The 22,397-nt window shown below is 36.2% G+C and overlaps 1 protein-coding gene across 1 annotated transcript in view; it reads left to right on the top strand.

The window, feature by feature from the left end:
• The first annotated feature begins 16,216 nt into the window (after positions 1-16,216).
• The window catches only part of LOC124360009 (tRNA (adenine(58)-N(1))-methyltransferase catalytic subunit TRMT61A), a 28,404-nt gene continuing 22,223 nt past the window's right edge, over positions 16,217-22,397 (top strand). Inside the window, exons 1-2 of the mRNA XM_046813235.1 lie at positions 16,217-16,284; positions 17,236-17,252. The gene's annotated coding sequence lies outside the window, so the exon portion shown is untranslated. The remainder of the gene's footprint in view (positions 16,285-17,235; positions 17,253-22,397) is intronic.

Genomic DNA, 22,397 nt, shown 5'->3' with positions numbered 1-22,397 from the left:
TGGTGTCGGCCGTCAGAGGTCCTATCGTCGAAATTAAAATGCACCGTTAGACGGGGCGTTTCGTATAAAAGTCGCTCCTGTAGACTAAACCAAAACAAGTGCCCGCAATGAAACTTTGTACACAGATGCTCTGTAAGCTGAACTTTAATATACCAACGTCAAATTAGGTGGTGTCGGCCGTCAGAGGTCCTATCGTCAAAATTAAATGCACGGTTAGACGGGCGTTCTCGTATAAAAGTCACTCCTGAGACTTAACCAAACAAGTGCCCGCAATGAAACTTTGTACACAGATGCTCTGTAAGCTGAACTTTAATATACCAACGTCAAATCGGTGGTGTCGGCCCGTCAGAGGTCCTATCGTCGAAATTAAATGCACCGTTAGACGGGGGCGTTCTCGTATAAAAGTCGCTCCTGAGACTAAACCAAACAAGTGCCCGCAATGAAACTTTGTACACAGATGCTCTGTAAGCTGAACTTTAATATACCAACGTCAAATAGGTGGTGTCGGCCGTCAGAGGGTCCTATCGTCAAAATTAAATGCACGGTTAGACGGGCGTTCTCGTATAAAAGTCACTCCTGAGACTTAACCAAACAAGTGCCCGCAATGAAACTTTGTACACAGATGCTCTGTAAGCTGAACATTAATATACCAACGTCAAAAAGGTGGTGTCGGCCGTCAGAGGTCCTATCGTCGAAATTAAATGCACCGTTAGACGGGCGTTCTCGTATAAAAGTCGCTCCTGAGACTAAACCAAACAAGTGCCCGCAATGAAACTTTGTACACAGATGCTCTGTAAGCTGAACTTTAATATACCAACGTCAAATAGGTGGTTGTCGGCCGTCAGAGGTCCTATCGTCAAAATTAAATGCACGGTTAGACCGGGCGTTCTCGTATAAAAGTCACTCCTGAGACTTAACCAAACAAGTGCCCGCAATGAAACTTTGTACACAGATGCTCTGTAAGCTGAACTTTAATATACCAACGTCAAAAAAGGTGGTGTCGGCCGTCAGAGGTCCTATCGTCGAAATTAAAATGCACCGTTAGACGGGGCGTTCTTCTCGTATAGAAGTCGCTCCTGAGACTAAACCACAACAAGTGCCCGCAATGAAACTTTGTACACAGATGCTCTGTAAGCTGAACTTTAATATACCAACGTCAAATAGGTGGTGTCGGCCGTCAGAGGTCCTATCGTCAAAATTAAATGCACGGTTAGACGGGCGTTCTCGTATAAAAGTCACTCCTGAGACTTAACCCAAACAAGTGCCCGCAATGAAACTTTGTACACAGATGCTCTGTAAGCTGAACTTTAATATACCAACGTCAAAAAGGTGGTGTCGGCCGTCAGAGGTCCTATCGTCGAAAATTAAATGCACCGTTTTAGACGGGGCGTTCTCGTATAGAAGTCGCTCCTGAGACTAAACCAAAAACAAGTGCCCGCAATGAAACTTTGTACACAGATGCTCTGTAAGCTGAACTTTAATATACCAACGTCAAAAAGGTGGTGTCGGCCGTCAGAGGTCCTATCGTCAAAATTAAATGCACCGGTTAGACGGGCGTTCTCGTATAAAAGTCACTCCTGAGACTTAACCAAACAAGTGCCCGCAATGAAACTTTGTACACAGATGCTCTGTAAGCTGAACTTTAATATACCAACGTCAAAACGGTGGTGTGTCGGCCGTCAGAGGTCCTATCGTCGAAATTAAAATGCACCGTTAGACGGGGCGTTCTCGTATAAAAGTCGCTCCTGAGACTTAAACCAAAACAAGTGCCCGCAATGAAACTTTGTACACAGATGCTCTGTAAGCTGAACTTTAATATACCAACGAAATTGAAGTTGTTTGTGTTTTGTACTTATTAGTTATATAAGTAATACATTACCTTTTTATTAGACAATACTCGTACTTCTTTTCCATGTAGTCAGGAAATTTTAAAAAAATGAGGAGCTATAAACAAAAAAGTAAAATTAATATGACACAAACCATGTTTTTTTTTTTTTTTTTTTTTTTTTTTTTTAAGTGAGTGAAAAAATGCATTGCTGCACGAACGCTTGGTCTTACCGTAACCAAGCGAACAAGTGTGGGGGCTCTCCACCAAGATAGTATTCTGATGGATACCCACTAAAAAAACACCACTTTCTTTCTTTTTTCTTCTTCCTTCTCTAGACTCTGGAACTCAACGGGTACAAACTTTAAAAGTTAAATACCAACAAATATGTTTATTACAATTTCTTAAAGCATATGCTATGTACGAGTTTTTTTAAATTTATATTACAAATACCCAACACCAACAAAATTTACTCTGCCATGCAACTATGGACCTATTTTACGGACATCAATAGCAGAAACTGTTACTGAAATGTCTATATACATGTATGATATATTATGGGAATGAATTTACAGGCCATGATTTAAGCAAAAACAATTAAATTATTCGTGGATGGAAATATTTACGCTAACACATGTATGGGATAAGAAGGACCGTATGTATGTATTCACTGCGCTCTGTCAGTTATGACACAATTCCCATACAATAATAATGAAGAAAAATTACGGCTGTAAAACATTTACAATTTCTAAAAATTACTTTTTGTTATTAATGTTTTTACTTCACCTGTAAAGAGTATTCTTATAAACAATCTAAATATACGTTTAATCTAAATATCAATCTGAGGGACAATTGTATCCCTTTACCACTTCATGTAAATCATGTTGTCAGGAAGAGGAGAACATGTGTCCGCCATACGCTTGACTGGCAAATATTTAACTGACGTGATAATCGTCTGGTGCTTGTGGTTGGTGATAATTCTACAGCATTTATTATTGCTTGTTCATTATTATAGTTCCTTGCGCTACGTTGACGACCAATATCTATTCGCTTCGGTTTAAAGCTACCAGTTTCTCTAAGTCGTCTCTCCACAGCTTCAAATGTTTTGCGATCAGGTGTTCTTCAATGTGGAAAAGTATCACCGATATTCCTGAACTGCAGCTAAAACCATTCTTGTTAAACTTTGCCGTGTAAATCAGTATCATGTCCGTATACTCTTCAAACGAATACATACCATTTACATTATCTGCCATTATTTACTAAGATAATTACATACACTTTTATAAAAATATTTAATAAAATATTTTAAAAATAAATATTTAATAAATATTTTATACACTTGTATAAAATATTTCCAAATAATCACAGGATCTCACAAAAACAATCTTCACACGCCACAATACAAAAAAAAACCTCCATAAAGGTTATTCAAATATATTACTTCATGAACTTTATTGTTGATCAGCTGATATTGCCAACCTTTGCAAAGAAAATATGACGATAAAAAGTGTTGAATAAATGATCAGCTGTTACTCACAACCTAAACATTAGTTAATATTCTATGCAGATAAGAATATGCATTTTTGTGCGTCTGTTTTATTTTTAAATAAAGCTAAATTTTCAATACCTATTATTAATTTTTTTCCTAAGTAATTCACATGAATCTTTTTCAGAATTAAATGTTCTACAAATCTGTTTAAGAAAAAAAATGACCTTTATTTAACATTTATGGAAGTAATCTTACGTTAAACACAAAAATGTGTTATTTCTTTGCACCAATTCTTGTGTTTTACGTAAGATATCTCTGAAAGTATTGCATTTACAGCTCTGGGACGAATTTTAATAAATTTGTCAGATATAAAAACATAAAAAACAATCGTATTTGTATCTTTGTAACTACCTTTACCATTTTTATACGGCCTGACTTCACCAAGGGTTCTGAAATCCGGGCGAAATCTTTCGCTAGGCGTAACTCGCTAACGAAGCGTTTTCCGGGCATATGGTTATATGAACTTTTTTTACTTGTTTTTAGCTATAGAATAAGCTCCCGAGAGATTGCCGTTTAGTTTTGAATCACCCTGTATACTGTGATTTTATAAAAAGAGCGCTATTCAAATAATTAACAAATACATTTTTGTACATTAAAATTCAGGATCTATGTACAAAGTTTCATTGCGGGCATTTGTTTTGGTTTAGTCTCAGAAGATCTTTTATTTGGGGGGCAGCTCTTTTACTCTACGAATCGTTATCTCAACGACCCTATTTTTATATTTGCAATATCAGTGTTGGGTCTTTTACACTACTAAACGTTTAGAATCGTATAGAAACTAAAACACGTTTAAATTGGCATTAAACATTAAATTTATGAGTAAAAAATAAACCTTTCCTCTACTCTTTGATGCCCCAGTGGGAAACTGCCCTCAGTGTAGTTAAGATATCTGGAGTTGTTATATAATCTCCAGTAAATTACAGTAAGAACGTTACGCGTGTTACGTTTTGTATACAGAAAACAGATTTGTAGTTTTCCATTCGATTTTTAAGGAGATTCTAAATATACATTCTTATGCCAATAAACGTGTATTTTGATATTTCCGCACTAAAATATTAAGTTCAACGATACAGTATGTTTATCAAACGTATCTGACGCATATTATAATATAAAGCCAATATTGAGGTCATACTTTGTATTTTAAGCAGCAAACAATTTCCGAGGTTTGTGCGTTAAAACCACATGTTTTAGGTTTGCAATTTATGACTTATTAAAACATAGTCAATATGAAATGAATGCTTCAATGGTATTACTATTTCTATGAGTTGATGTAATGGTACCGCCATTTAATTATATTATCAATTCTAAAAATATAGAACTTCTAGAAGGATTTTTTCTCTTAAGTCAATGCATCATTATCATGTTATTCATTCTATTTGTCTATTTTGAAAATTATAATGGTCATTTGTTAGTATTAAATTGATGTTTACCTCTGTTTAATGCATACGAGCTTTAATATTAAAAAACTTATAATACGTTTTTCTTTCTCCAATAAGCGAGTCCCTGGCGTCTATATGGTATATTGTTACGTAGAATGTTTGGCGTGATTAGCCTACTATTCCATGTAATCGATTTGTTAATTTCATGTATAAGTTGTACAAAGATGTTTGTTAGCATTGCATGATTTTTACAGTTCAAATTAATCAACGTTCAAATAATGGAATGGAACAAATATTTTAACTACAACAGAATTAACAGTGTGAGGTAGTCTCAGGTAAAGGCTCGGGTGAGGTGGTTCCTTCCTCGAAATGGTGTCATTACCAGGACAATAGGTTTTATGGCAACCGGGTCTCGAGTTTGCGTGTCCCTTCTGAATGTGTCTAAGGAAATTACGTGTAAGGGTTATAAAACTATTCTCAGAAATTCCGTGAGGGGTATTGGGTAAAGAGATAAGTCTACACAATAGCTTTTCTTCCATATTATAACATCTGCTCATACCTACCAGGTGTCAGCAATAACATAAATTTCTCAAGCCTCAACCACATCTGACTCTGAAAAATTAGAAAAAAATCAGGGAAACCCTAATGTCCTAAATTACACGACATTTAAATACAAACAACCATGCGATATAATAACTCTAAATAAGATTCACATACCCTGAATAAATTCAGTGATTACAAAAAAACAATAGTTCAAAACTTTACAATAGTAAAATAATTGGTGACACATTTAAAAATAAATTGTTGCAGATAAAAACAGAAGTAAACAGAAATAAAAATAATAAATGAAATATAAAATAAATTGTTTTTTGAAATATATGTGAGGTTAGAAAAAATATATTGTTAATTAGCCTACAAATTTTACTTATTATTTTCATGGATATAAAAGGACAACGTCATTTAAAAAAGTGCGCAAAAGAGAAGCAGTAATATTTATGTTATAACTTCTAAAATACTTCCGCATGCTAGAATTTCAAGCTATCACTTTTTTATAATGCTTTTAATTTTTCATGTTTTAAAAATAATGAAACTTTGGAGTACCAATTACATAACCATTTTGTTTGAACATTTTGTATATATTACTAATCTAGTTTATATAACCTTGATACTTGAAAATCTAATACTTTTTATACGAGAACATCTGTCTAACGGTGCATTTAATTTAGACGATAGACCTCTGACGGCCGACACCACCTTTTTGACGTTGGTATATTAAAGTTCAGCTTACAGAGCATCTGTGTACAAAGTTTTCATTGCGGGCACTTGCTTGGTTAAGTCTCAGGAGTGACTTTTCTATACGAGAACGCCCGTCTAAACCGTGCATTTAATTTTGACGATAGGACCTCTGACGGCCGACACCACCTTTTTTGACGTTGGTATATTAAAGTTCAGCTTACAGAGCATCTGTGTACAAAGTTCCATTGCGGGCACTTGTTTGGTTTAGTCTCAGGAGCGACTTTTATACGAGAACGCCCCGTCTAACGGTGCATTTAATTTCGACGATTAGGACCTCTGACGGCCGACACCACCTTTTTGACGTTGGTATATTAAAGTTCAGCTTACAGAGCAATCTGTGTACAAAGTTTCATTGCGGGCACTTGTTTGGTTAAGTCTCAGGAGTGACTTTTTATACGAGAACGCCCCGTCTAACCGTGCATTTAATTTTGACGATAGGGACCTCTGACGGCCGACACCACCTTTTTGACGTTGGTATATTAAAGTTCAGCTTACAGAGCATCTGTGTACAAAGTTCCATTGCGGGCACTTGTTTGGTTAAGTCTCAGGAGTGACTTTTATACGAGAACGCCCGTCTAACCGTGCATTTAATTTTGACGATAGGACCTCTGACGGCCGACACCACCTATTTGACGTTGGTATATTAAAGTTCACAGCTTTACAGAGCATCTGTGTACAAAGTTTCATTGCGGGCACTTGTTTGGTTTAGTCTCAGGAGCGACTTTTATACGAGAACGGCCCCGTCTAACGGTGCATTTAATTTCGACGATTTGGACCTCTGACGGCCGACACCACCTTTTTGACGTTGGTATATTAATAGTTCAGCTTACAGAGCATCTGTGTACAAAAGTTTCATTGCGGGCACTTGTTTGGTTAAGTCTCAGGAGTGACTTTTATACGAGAAACGCCCGTCTAACCGTGCATTTAATTTTGACGATAGGACCTCTGACGGCCGACACCACCTATTTGACGTTGGTATATTAAAGTTCAGCTTACAGAGCATCTGTGTACAATGTTTCATTGCGGGCACTTGTTTGGTTTAGTCTCAGGAGCGACTTTTATACGAGAACGCCCCGTCTAACGGTGCATTTAATTTCGACGATAGGACCTCTGACGGCCGACACCACTTTTTTGACGTTGGTATATTAAAGTTCAGCTTACAGAGCATCTGTGTACAAAGTTTCATTGCGGGCACTTGTTTGGTTTAGTCTCAGGAGCGACTTTTATACGAGAACGCCCCGTCTAACGGTGCATTTAATTTCGACGATAGGACCTCTGACGGCCGACACCACCTTTTTGACGTTGGTATATTAAAGTTCAGCTTACAGAGCATCTGTGTACAAAGTTTCATTGCGGGCACTTGTTTGGTTAAGTCTCAGGAGTGACTTTTATACGAGAACGCCCGTCTAACCGTGCATTTAATTTTGACGATAGGACCTCTGACGGCCGACACCACCTTTTTGACGTTGGTATATTAAAGTTCAGCTTACAGAGCATCTGTGTACAAAGTTCCATTGCGGGCACTTGTTTGGTTAAGTCTCAGGAGTGACTTTTATACGAGAACGCCCGTCTAACCGTGCATTTAATTTTGACGATAGGACCTCTGACGGCCGACACCACCTATTTGACGTTGGTATATTAAAGTTCAGCTTACAGAGCATCTGTGTACAAAGTTTCATTGCGGGCACTTGTTTGGTTTTAGTCTCAGGAGCGACTTTTATACGAGAACGCCCCGTCTAACGGTGCATTTAATTTCGACGATAGGACCTCTGACGGCCGACACCACCTATTTGACGTTGGTATATTAAAGTTCAGCTTACAGAGCATCTGTGTACAAAGTTTCATTGCGGGCACTTGTTTGGTTTAGTCTCAGGAGCGACTTTTATACGAGAACGCCCCGTCTAACGGTGCATTTAAATTTCGACGATAGGACCTCTGACGGCCGACACCACCTTTTTGACGTTGGTATATTAAAGTTCAGCTTACAGAGCATCTGTGTACAAAGTTTCATTGCGGGCACTTGTTTGGTTTAGTCTCAGGAGCGACTTTTATACGAGAACGCCCACGTCTAACGGTGCATTTAATTTCGACGATAGGACCTCTGACGGCCGACACCACCTTTTTGACGTTGGTATATTAAAGTTCAGCTTACAGAGCATCTGTGTACAAAGTTCCATTGCGGGCACTTGTTTGGTTAAGTCTCAGGAGTGACTTTTATACGAGAACGCCTGTCTAACCGTGCATTTAATTTTGACGATAGGACCTCTGACGGCCGACACCACCTATTTGACGTTGGTATATTAAAGTTCAGCTTACAGAGCATCTGTGTACAAAGTTTCATTGCGGGCACTTGTTTGGTTTAGTCTCAGGAGCGACTTTTATACGAGAACGCCCCGTCTAACGGTGCATTTAATTTCGACGATAGGACCTCTGACGGCCGACACCACCTTTTTGACGTTGGTATATTAAAGTTCAGCTTACAGAGCATCTGTGTACAAAGTTTCATTGCGGGCACTTGTTTGGTTAAGTCTCAGGAGTGACTTTTATACGAGAACGCCCGTCCTAAACCGTGCATTTAATTTTGACGATAGGACCTCTGGACGGCCGACACCACCTATTTGACGTTGGTATATTAAAGTTCAGCTTACAGAGCATCTGTGTACAAAGTTTCATTGCGGGCACTTGTTTGGTTTAGTCTCAGGAGCGACTTTTATACGAGAACGCCCCGTCTAACGGTGCATTTAATTTCGACGATAGGACCTCTGACGGCCGACACCACCTTTTTGACGTTGGTATATTAAAGTTCAGCTTACAGAGCATCTGTGTACAAAGTTTCATTGCGGGCACTTGTTTTGGTTAAGTCTCAGGAGTGACTTTTATACGAGAACGCCCGTCTAACCGTGCATTTAATTTTGACGATAGGACCTCTGACGGCCGACACCACCTATTTGGACGTTGGTATATTAAAGTTCAGCTTACAGAGCATCTGTGTACAAAGTTTCATTGCGGCACTTGTTTGGTTTAGTCTCAGGAGCGACTTTTATACGAGAACGCCCCGTCTAACGGTGCATTTAATTTTCGAACGATAGGACCTCTGACGGCCGACACCACCTTTTTGACGTTGGTATATTAAAGTTCAGCTTACAGAGCATCTGTGTACAAAGTTTCATTGCGGGCACTTGTTTGGTTAAGTCTCAGGAGTGACTTTTATACGGAGAACGCCCGTCTATACCGTGCATTTAATTTTGACGATAGGACCTCTGACGGCCGACACCACCTATTTGACGTTGGTATATTAAAGTTCAGCTTACAGAGCATCTGTGTACAAAGTTTCATTGCGGGCACTTGTTTGGTTTAGTCTCAGGAGCGACTTTTATACGAGAAAACGCCCCGTCTAACGGTGCATTTAATTTCGACGATAGGACATCTGACGGCCGACACCACCTTTTTGACGTTGGTATATTAAAGTTCAGCTTACAGAGCATCTGTGTACAAAGTTTCATTGCGGGCACTTGTTTGGTTTAGTCTCAGGAGCGACTTTTATACGAGAACGCCCCGTCTAACGGTGCATTTAATTTCGACGATAGGACCTCTGACGGCCGACACCACCTTTTTGACGTTGGTATATTAAAGTTCAGCTTACAGAGCATCTGTGTACAAAGTTCCATTTGCGGGGCACTTGTTTGGTTAAGTCTCAGGAGTGACTTTTATACGAGAAACGCCTGTCTAACCGTGCATTTAATTTTGACGATAGGACCTCTGACGGCCGACACCACCTATTTGACGTTGGTATATTAAAGTTCAGCTTACAGAGCATCTGTGTACAAAGTTTCATTGCGGGCACTTGTTTGGTTTAGTCTCAGGAGCGACTTTTATACGAGAACGCCCCGTCTAACGGTGCATTTAATTCGACGATAGGACCTCTGACGGCCGACACCAACCTTTTTGACGTTGGTATATTAAAGTTCAGCTTATACAGAGCATCTGTGTACAATGTTTCATTGCGGGCACTTGTTTGGTTAAGTCTCAGGAGTGACTTTTATACGAGAAACGCCCGTCTAACCGTGCATTTAATTTTGACGATAGGACCTCTGACGGCCGACACCACCTATTTGACGTTGGTATATTAAAGTTCAGCTTACAGAGCATCTGTGTACAAAGTTTCATTTGCGGGCACTTGTTTGGTTTAGTCTCAGGAGCGACTTTTATACGAGAACGCCCCGTCTAACGGTGCATTTAATTTCGACGATAGGACCTCTGACGGCCGACACCACCTTTTTGACGTTGGTATATTAAAGTTCAGCTTACAGAGCATCTGTGTACAAAAGTTTCATTGCGGGCACTTGTTTGGTTAAGTCTCAGGAGTGACTTTTATACGAGAACGCCCGTCTACCGTGCATTTAATTTTGACGATAGGACCTCTGACGGCCCGACACCACCTATTTGACGTTGGTATATTAAAGTTCAGCTTACAGAGCATCTGTGTACAAAGTTTCATTGCGGGGCACTTGTTTGGTTTAGTCTCAGGAGCGACTTTTATACGAGAACGCCCTCGTCTAACGGTGCATTTAATGTTCGACGATAGGACCTCTGACGGCCGACACCACCTTTTTGACGTTGGTATATTAAAGTTCAGCTTACAGAGCATCTGTGTACAAAGTTTCATTGCGGGGCACTTGTTTGGTTAAGTCTCAGGAGTGACTTTTATACGAGAACGCCCGTCTAACGGTGCATTTAATTTTGACGATAGGACCTCTGACGGCCGACACCACCTATTTGACGTTGGTATATTAAAGTTCAGCTTACAGAGCATCTGTGTAACAAAGTTTCATTGCGGGCACTTGTTTGGTTTAGTCTCAGGAGCGACTTTTATTACGAGAACGCCCCGTCTAACGGTGCATTTTAATTTCGACGATAGGACCTCTGACGGCCGACACCACCTTTTTGACGTTGGTATATTAAAGTTCAGCTTACAGGAGCATCTGTGTACAAAGTTTTCATTGCGGGCACTTGTTTGGTTAAGTCTCAGGAGTGACTTTTATACGAGAACGCCGTCTAACCGTGCATTTAATTTTGACGATAGGACCTCTGACGGCCGACACCACCTATTTGACGTTGGTATATTAAAGTTCAGCTTACAGAGCATCTGTGTACAAAGTTTCATTGCGGGCACTTGTTTGGTTTAGTCTCAGGAGCGACTTTTATACGAGAACGCCCCGTCTAACGGTGCATTTAATTTCGACGATAGGACCTCTGACGGCCCGACACCACCTTTTTGGACGTTGGTATATTAAAGTTCAGCTTACAGAGCATCTGTGTACAAAGTTTCATTGCGGGCACTTGTTTGGTATAAGTCTCAGGAGTGGCATTTATTAGAGGACGTCCATTTTACGATACATTCCTACGGTTTACTTAGGTATTATATTTGGGATTTTTATTCATGACACATTTAATGGGAAACCTTTGTGGGAAAGTAATAAATAGAAAAAACTGTGTTGATTTTGTGAAAGATCGTTTTTATAATTAGTATTATACAATTTATCTCAGTTTTTGAATTTTTGTTAACGCCTTCAGATTGATGACTGCAACATTGATGCACTAGACGGTCTGGACGATAAAGTGACGCTAACTTCACGGTGGTCCAGCGCAGCGGTCAGCAGAATAAGTACTTGCGCATTGATGACGAGGGATACAAAAATCCGCATCACCGCGCTAGAGTAGTATCAGTGTTGCCTTACGTTAAGGAAATAAATAGATTTAGGAGAGAGAGGATAAACAAATATTCTCGTACAGTTTAATATTCTCTAGTTCTATAATTTCTCTTCTAGATTTTTAAATTTTTTTAACAATCACAGATACACGTATAGTAATACCTCTATGCAATATTTAAACCCCTATTTTTTAGTTCAAAAGTTTAAAGGTAGATTTTATACACATGTAGGTAGATTGGCGTGAAAGTGTTATACTTAAACCACAAAATTATTTCAATACTTTGGTATATGGTTAAGAAAATACCTAACAATAATCAATATTACAATATAAGAGGTGTGTTGTTGTCTAAAAATGATCCAAATAATCTACATTCATTATGTACTACAGATATTTTTTCAATTATCAAGAACAACTGTTCAATAAAATGCTAAAACAAGTTCAAATTTATTATTATTATTTATTTATTACTTTGCTCTTAGTAATTATTGACTACGGTTATCTAACAAATTGGCAAGCCATTCTTTCTAACGTGGTTATCGTTTAAACCTTACGAAAAATCACATTGCTGTGATTTACAAACGTAGAGAAAAAAGTGAAATGTGATCTATAATGCTTATAACATTTCCTAAACCTTTTTAGGCAACAATTTTTAAGAATCTCAAACTCAATGTACATATCTAAAAAAACATATCGGCCACTTTCTTCTTTTTTCTTTCTGTTAGCTACAATATAGGTAGTTGCTGGTTTTGCTACCTTATAGGCATGGAACCACGATAATCTGTTCTGTTGTTCACTATTTACTGCACAATACTCACTAATTTACTTTAACATAACTTTCTCCACACTTCTATCTTTGTTTGTGCTAAAAGAGACTTGACTTAAAGCGACCAAGTCGGTAAAGAAGAGTCCGGTAGTCATAGCTTAGAATGTGAGTTCGGAACGGTTACACTAAGAGGTAAAAGAAGAAGTATTGAAGAGAAACATGGAAGGAGATGTAATAAGCTATGAAGAATTAAAAAAATGAGTTTGACGTTAAGCACAAACTGAGAAACTTTAGAGGTGGAAGAAGAAACGTCGGATATAAGAATTATCTTGTAGTGCAATGCTCCGAAGGGTTTAGGAATTCAGAGGGAAAGAAAGGCAAATAGCGACAAGAACTATATAGACCTGGCAAGATGCTACAGATGCCAGAGATTCGGGCATGTGGCTATGCACTGTAATGAAACGAAACACAAATTGCTCTCTGAGGCGGGTACATGACTACAAAGATTGCAAAGTCAAGAATAACAAAGAGAAGGTAGGATGTGTATAGTGCAAGAGGGAAGGACGCTCAGACTACAGTCACAATGCTGAATGGAGGGAGTACTCACTGCACGAACGACCTATGAAGAGGCAAAATAAAACTAAATATTAAGGAATGTAAGTAAAAGGAATGTATGTAATCGTCGAAAAAAGCAAGGAAGAAATAAACGTAGTAAAGGGACGAAAACAACAACGATCCGCAGCATTAACGATGTTGTGGGGAGGTGGAGAGAGGGTTAGGGTTGTGTACAGGGTTAGGGTAGTAAAAGCCCTAGAGATAGGGATAAAATATATCCCCTTTACCTGAAGACAAAAATATATTATCGGCAGAGGGTTGATGCTGCCAAGAGGGAGTACAACATGAGAAAAATCATGGAGGCATCCAACCCCTGTAAGATGGCCTGGAATCTGGTCAACCGGACGCGCAAAACATACCAGCTATGAAATGCTCAGCAAGTCCAGATGTGTTCAACTCCTTTATACTGGGAGAGGTTGATAGGATTGTCAGATCCTTGCCGTCGTTGCCTGACATCGGTGCGGCATCTGCGCCTACAGTGGACCACAGAAATGATTTGTTAAATCATTTTGTGGAATGGGAGCCTATCTGTCCCTCGACAATTTGTTAAAATAATTCAACGTTTTAAAAACTCAACCTGCCAGGATGTATACGGAGTGTCAGTAGTAGCTCTAAAACATGTTGCTGAGGCCATTGCAAACCCTCTGAGCATGATAATAAATCTTTGTTTGACAAGAGGCATTTTTCCGGATGCCTTGAAATTGGCTCGAACAGTGCATATCTACAAGAGAGGTAACCCGGAAAATATGGAGAACTATAGGCCTATCTCAATATTACCAGTGTTGTCCAAAGTTTTTGAATCAATAATGAAAAAAAAACTCGATGTTTATTTGCCCCACAATGGGCACTTTACTGATGCACATCAGTTTCCGAGAGGGCAGATCACCTATTACTGCTGTCAAACGCTTGGTGTCCTATGTGTTGGATTCTTTTGAAGTTGGTGACTCTGTGGCCTTGATACTGGCTGATCTAACAAAGGCTTTTGACTGCGTCTCGCATGAGCTTTTATTAAACAAACTGGGGAGATGTGGAATCAGTGGCAGGGTACATCTTATGCTAAAGTCATACCTCCAGAATAGACTGCAGGTTCTCACAGTGGGAGGAGCAACATATTCACCTCTACCTGTGAAGCATGGCGTTCCACAAGGCTCAATATTAGGACCATTACTTTTCCTCATCCTAATAAATTATCTAGGTCTGAGAGGGGATGTTCTGCTGTTTGCGGATGACTCTACATTTTTTCGCTGGGGTAAAACACCAGAAGTATCCATCAGCCTTGCGAATGTTGTCTTTGATGAGGCAGTGGACTGGTTCTCTACACACAAGCTTTGCCGTAACACAGAAAATCCCAACGTATGATATGCAGCCTGAAACGAAATATAAATACCGAAGTTAATGTAAAGATACTGGGCTTCACTTTAGATACAAGGCTGACGTGGAGTAGCCAAATCAAAAATGTTCGCAACAAGCTGGCGAGAATAACCTTCCTCTTCAGAAGACTTAGACACATGCTATCTGAGGCACATTTGGTCGCAATCTACCATGCCTTGTTTCATAGTCAGATTAGATATGGACTGATGCTCTGGGGTCACGCGGCGGGCTGTGGGGCTGTGCTTCTCCTACAGAAGAAAGTATTTCGTATAATCTCATCCACTGGTTATCGAGATTTTCGAATCTTTTTGTAATTAACAGAGTTACAGTTACATGGGCAATTTATATGTAGAATATAACTTGTGGATATGCAATATAGCAGTGATAGAAAAGGAAGTATACAAAGAGCACAGTACTGCTGTCAATATCGGTCCACTCACAAAAAACAACTACGAACAACTTTAACGACATGCAATCAGTGTAACATGCATTTGTGTCAACAATTTACAAAGAAAGAATAACTAAGTTATAATGTTTGTTAATATAATTCGAGGAATATATAACCTTACATAATGAAACACAATAACAATAAACAATAACAAATGCACTACATTTATAACAATACAATACACCAGGAAGACAACCCATGCCTACAACGTGATAACAGAATCATTGACATAAAAATACCTATTAATTAGCGCCGGACAAGGAAAAATATAGAATAAAAAATACGATATAAACCCAAACATGCTAAGATAATACCTACTATATGAAACAACACTACGACCAAAATAACATCACATATTTTGAGTTGCGAACGTATTTACCTGCATGCACTAAACTTTACTCTCATGTAAACTATTGACCAATGAGGCCATTATGTGATGGAAAGGGCGAACTAGGACACTGACGGATTTGAGACAGGTTCATATTTGTAACACAGTTTTAAGCCATTTCCCCATGTTAAAATAAAGTCTCAGATGTGCGGCATGCAGCGAATAGTGTGCCATCTTAACTCTCAATGAAATAACTCTTTGAATGCAATAATTCATATTTGCTTAAGTGAGAAGTGGATGCCTGCATCCGTAATTTAAAAAATAATTATGTATAGTTACAATTCGTGAATTTGATAATTTATAGAATAGTGATTGGAAACATTGTTTTTTAAATATATTCATAACATTTTGAGAAAACCACTATACATACAGATATATTGAGTTTCTCATGAGTATAATTATATTAATTTTAATAGATTTAAAATCTCTTTTGCAGTAAAATGATCGTAACCTGAATTAACCAGGTAAAAATAATATACAAGTATGAAATCAATTTGAAACAATTATCTGATACTGGAACATTGCAAAAAATGAAGAACTCACATTCATAGGTGAATAATGAAACTTATGTCCTCCTCCGTAGACTGATGGATATAGTCTCGGCTCTCTGACAGAGATAACAGGTTAAAATCTGGGGAGGTCATATCAGGCATAGACACGATTAATAGTGTACTTTGCGTATAAGAATAGATAGATAAATAGTGTACTTTGCAAATAAATACCAGTGTAATAATAAAATAAATACCAGTGTACATCGAAGCCAGCATTTCTTAAAGCTGAGGCTTAAAAAAGAGAAAATAATAGGTTAGCTTCATGGTTTATAATCTGAGCCAAGACAGAAGCATATGTCGTCTGACTCTGACCATATGTGTTCTTTTTGACTGTCTTGTTTGTATGTCTGCTTCTGGTTCTGCTTGCTTATTGTTTTGTATTCGTTATTAAATACGCTGTGGCTATATGGCCGGCTACCGTCTGTAGATTAGACAGCCGGGCGATGAGTGGTGACGTCAGGGCAGCCATGACACCACTGCCTTAGAAATATAAAAAACACAATTTGTAGAATATTTTATTAATTACATAATGCATTGGTAATGTATTGAACGGTAATGTAAGTGTACGCTTAAATAAATTAAAAATAAGAAATATACAACTAAAAATTAACTATGTACCAGAATCTACACTTCGTAGTTTATTAAGATATAGTTTTGTTTCTCTCAATTTTACTGGAGTGTTTCAATTAATAGTCATTAAGAGAAATCATAATTAATTATAAATAACTTTTGTCATATTAAATGTGTATGTCATTTAATAGCATAAAATAACTGGAACATTTGTTTTATTTAGTAATAACACTCAAATGGTTATGATTTCATTGTATATTGTATGTAAGTGGTAAGAGGGAAATTAGTCTCTCGTCTTGAGATATTTGAAAATTCTTCCATTTACCGATTAAAAATAGTTTTATTATCAATCACTTATGTATTATCGGACTTTAGCAGGACTGTAAGTTCTTATAGAAGGGATCTTGGTACAGTTTAAAGTATATAGCATACAGTCTACATCACTACCTAACTTTTCTATTATTTTCGGCAAAATACTGTCAGTTATACAAACGTCTGGATGAGTCAGACAGATGTAAAGTAACGCAATTGTTCTCGAATCACTTATTCTTAATTGAATATGGTCCGTATTTTCTTTATTATTGATAAAAGTTTTCAACTGTTCAAAAGAACTAAACTTTCTACAACCCGCCATTTTAATAACAATGCACAGTGCTAGTGCTATTTCAAAGCCTTTGGCGTCACAGTCTGTGACGTCATAGTCGTTCCCGTTCTTTGAAACCAAGACCGGTGACCGGGCATATAGCCACTCCGTATTAAATAACGAATTTTGGTTTTAAGTTGAGGTTAGTAAAGTTATTGTAACATAATGCATGTCTTAAGAACGTTATATGTGTATAATACCTAGGAATACGGTTAGAATTATTTGGGTGAAACAGATATTACATAATATTATTGCACCTACAAGAATTCAGAAAGAAAAAATTGGTTTATGCTTAATAGGTTATAGCTGTTTACAATTTACCTTTTCAAATATTAGGGTATCTATTGTTTTGTTATTCTTATGTTATTTTAATAAGATTCAGGTAAATGTTTACAAGTATCACTTTACATAATTTATTGATTTTTAGTGGTAAATATCTCGATACCACTATTATTATGATGGTATAGCAAAAGTGTGTGATAGCAATATCAAAGAAAACATGAAAGACCTAGTGAGAAAATCTTACACAACTGGGAGAAAACCACTAAACGTATGAAATTTCTTAATTTTCCTACTTTAAACCTAAAATACTGAGATAAAAAATATTGAAAACATTAACAGTAAGCTGAAAATGTTATTTAAAATGAAATCTGTCTTTATTTATAGAGGTTGATTCAAAAAGTCCTCTCTCCCACTTAACCTCTAATTTTGTTCATGAAGCTAACAAAAACATACCCAAACTACTTGACTGTCATGCCTACCCGAGGGTCAGTCGCCCTATACAAGGACCAAACATCTTACCTGTGGGTTTACCACCTACCTGAAAGGTTTAACTTTCCTAAAAATGAGCTAAACACTCCACTCAAGAGCCAACTGGCACACTAGGGCGCTTACCGCCATACACAACAGGAATTTTCTCCTTTAAAGGGGAAGTTTTTGTTTGTTTTTAGGCTTGGGGAGACTTTGTTAAAAACAACCGAATAACGAGTATAGGCCACTTATTAAAGTCTATCCTTAGGCTTTTCCAGAAGTAAGTTTTTTACAATACTTTGCTTTAATTTTGATACTATTAGTAAAATGAAAATACCAAAACCTAACTGATATTTTATCTTCTAATTGTATTAGAATGATTGTAATCAATAAAATAAAACAAAGAGAGGGGCCACAGTATAACAAGAGGCCACCGTGCCACATTTGTATCATCAATAGTTATGATTTATAAACTACTGGTAGGCCTATTTAAAATTACAGTATAGTTTAGCTGGGGTAGGGTACGATAAGGGGACCCGGTTTTTTATATTGAAATTGGCAAACGATATTACTTAATCATAACCATTGATATAATCAATCGATACTGATTAATTATTTTGAACTATTAACTTAAGGTTCAGGTGTCAGGTGACTAAAAATATTAAAAAAATCATTTTCCAGATTATTTTTTTTCATATTTCCGAATTATTACTGTGTATTTTACTGAAAACTTCATTCATTTATGACCATTAACTTACTTTTTTAGTTATAAATTTTTGAAGTTGCGCTTGATCAACAAGTTTCGCATGTTCACTCAACTCCCAGCAGTATCGCTTGTTATAGTACAGTTGTATTCTTAGTTGCTATAGTTACTTGATTTAAAATTTGGTTGCCTTTCCCTGTAATATTCCCAGCTGTTTTCATTTGACATTTGTTCACTGAAGTGTGTCTGTTGCATTTCATATTGTGATTTGCTTACCAACAAGCATTGAATTATTTTTACAGTTCTTTTAGTTCAAAAATGCCTAGAGCAGTTGGTAAAGTATTCAAGAAGCGTAAAAGGGTGTTTATTGGTACACCAAAATGTCGTGTAGTTAGACTAGAAGAAGTGGAGGACAGTATAAACAACTCTTCTTGTGAAGTTAGTCGTAGGCCCAGCATACCTAATTGTGAACCTAGTATTTCTAGCCCTACGCGTTTTTTGCGTTTTCCGGAAGTTAACATTTTTAAGCTTTAATGTACCTTTTCTCAGGAACCACATGAGATATCTGGATGATTTAAAAAAACATTTGTTTAGCTCATTCTCCTCTTTAATTTTGTATGGAGAATATTTTTTGCAACTATTTTATTTTATTTTTTAGAGAATTAAAAAATTAATTTACATAAGATTAAAAAGTCAATTAAAAAAAATCATAAAAATACCAATATTAACTTAAACAGTAAACCATCCATGATGTAAATTATAGAGAAAGGAGTAGGCTTTAAAACAGTTCTAATTTAAGTTCTAATTTAAAACAAAAATTAGAATTATGGTATTTGTACTTATTTCAAAAAGGTACATCAAAGACAGTCAATTTATCATTGTAAGGATAGGGACACACACCCGACTCCCCTTAAATAATCTATATCAACAGCTGTAAACACTCTAAAATGATACACGTTGGATAATATTTCAGTTTTACATAAGTAATTCTGATTATTAAAAATGGCAGTCAATTTTAGAAAACTACACGATGTTGCTTTTTCGTGGCTTCAACGTGTTGGACTCGTACCGAAAAAACCCATTATGTGAAATTTGTGGGAAAGAAACAACTGTAACTGTGAGAGGAGTAAATATGGTCGACTTCAGTTTTCCTAATTTTTGTTATAATAATTTGTTTGATCACTGTAAATATTAAATTAATATTTTAATTTAAAACATATGATTGTTATTGAGGACTATAGGTACTTTTATATCGATTGATAGTCTAGGATTTGAGATGCGAATATTAGGTATCGATGACTGTATTCTTTGATATAAAAAACCGGGTCCGCTTATCGTACCCTACCCTTTAACTGATTTATATAAAATAGAAAGTAATAATTTAACTATGAATAAAACTATTTAGGTTATGTGTATTTATTAAATGTTAAAAAACAAAGCATTTAGTTACTTTTTACTATTTTCAAGTATAAATGCGTCCCAACAGCTTGTGACACAAATAACGTACGTTCATTGCCATTTTAGTTGTGGCCATTACTCAAATAACATACAAATGATTTTACATCATTTCAATTAATTTTGAACAATATTGTTTCTGTATATTAAAAATAGCTGGCAATAATTAATTTTAAATAACTCTAATCATAGAATGTTTTTATATTTGATAGTTTAGGTATTTTCTAGTTGATAATTTGGTTCTGCCAATGGTGGATTCCACATATGGTGCTTACTGTAGCAAAGATAGGTTATTTTCATCATTCCAATTCAATTTTCAAACTTTATTGAGCTTGTACATAAAATAACAATGCGTATGCCAAGTTGAAACACAAATATAAAAAGGCCATGATAACAAAATTCTGTATCTACAGTACAAAAGCATAAATTAAGAGTCTCTTAGTAGTTAAAAAAAAATTGTTTACCCTACAAAATGTCTTATTACATAGTAGTTTTCTGAATGAGTTGTAGTTTCTTTGTAACTCAAGAGTTAAAGGCAGACTGTTGTACAGCCGTACCACAGAGTATTTGTCGTTTATTCATTATGGACAATATTCATTTTGCATCTAGGTTTACTTCTGGTGTTATGTGTATGGATCGGTAGGAATGGTCCAAATAACAAACTTTAGATTAAACAGTATTGCTTAATAGTAAAATATTTGCAATATTTTGATATTGTGTCAAACAGTTGCGTTTCACTAACTGATCAATAACAACATAAAAAAGTAAAAATTCTTTCTCTTACCTTTGCTGTAATTAGAATTAAGTGATGGTAGTATAAGTCAACGGTTTTATAGACTTTAAGCTATTTTTTTTCTTCTTTTAAGCCTCAGCTTTTAGCTATGATGGCTTCAATGTACACTGGTCTATTTTCAAAGCACACACACTGTTTTCGTGTCTATACATGATTGGCCCTCCCCGGGATTTGAACCTGTGATCTCTCAGTTAGAGAGCCGAGACTATAACCAATAGTCTACGGAGGATGACTGCTATCTTAGAAACACTTACAACTTATAACATCCATTGATACTTTACAAATGTAACATGTTCTTTTTTAGCTATTAACAAGTAACATTGGCAAATATCCAAAACAAATTCTGTTACTTTCACAACCCTAACTGATAACAGCCGATCATCAAGTATTGCACTGAAGGAGGTTGTTGAATAAATAGTTAGAATTGTTCCAGAGCTTTTCATTTAGTATGTTGCTCTTTGAAATGATTTATAATTTCAAATTCATTCAAAGTTATATCTTTTTTTTGACATATATGGATTACACAAGGCCTTTTAAAAAAATCACTCATGCTGTAACAATTGTCAACAGATGTTTCACACCTGTCATAACTACAGATTTTATGTTTTAATTTTTTTCAGAACATTATGTTGCTGGTAATATTTTGTGGTGAAAGCCAAATCAATGCCTTGATCATACAGTATATCATTTGGACTATTAAATTAGTGCTTACAATTACATTTTTTACACAATATCATGAACAAATTTGTTCTTATCACATGTAAAAATTTAAATATATTTAAAAAGATTTTGTAATATACAATTTATTATTGTACATAACACAGTAATAATTTATATTTCCTGTTAAAAAAGATGTAATAATATAAATTTAGAATAAATCTTGTATGCCATTGTAATATTTTAATTTTAAATGAAGAGGCAAAGTGCTGAGCTGTTTGCCTATTTTGAATGTTTTACATTGCGATCTAGGGTTATCGACCCTAGAGTGTCAATACTATCGACCATTTGAGTGTCAATCATAATGCTTCAACAATACTCAACAATACAGTGTAGTTTTCACTGACTAAAATAGTTATACATACAAGCAATATGGTGCTTATCAATGGTACTGACAACATTACATTGATAACATTTGATTTTACGGGTTAAAAGTGTAGAAAAAATAATTTATATTTAGTGCTAATATTTAAGTGCTCATTTACCAAGGCTATATCTTGAAATTTGGAGTGGCTGATGTCTTTGGTTTAAAAATTACTACCATATTTCATGAAGATTTAGAATTGTGCCCTTTTGACTGATATGTATAATTTTAATTTTGAAAAACAATCAAAGACCAAAAACGACAAACTGTTTTTTTGCTATCTTTGGAAAGATTAGATACAAATTGGTTGTAAACTAAATCTTTACTGCTATCATGTAGCAATATTTAAGATTTTATATTGTGGTCTTAGATTGTAAACATTTAATATTCCAAATTTGAAACTGCATCCAATTTGAGATTGGTTATCAATTTGTTTTAAGTATTTGTCAAAAGATTTAGCCGTATTTGGGTTATGTTTTAAACAAATAGCTATATATAACTGTAG

This window comes from Homalodisca vitripennis, chromosome 4 (assembly GCF_021130785.1).
Source record: "Homalodisca vitripennis isolate AUS2020 chromosome 4, UT_GWSS_2.1, whole genome shotgun sequence".
In the NCBI taxonomy this organism is placed as follows: domain Eukaryota; kingdom Metazoa; phylum Arthropoda; class Insecta; order Hemiptera; family Cicadellidae; genus Homalodisca; species Homalodisca vitripennis.
This window is presented reverse-complemented; position numbering and strand designations above follow the sequence as displayed.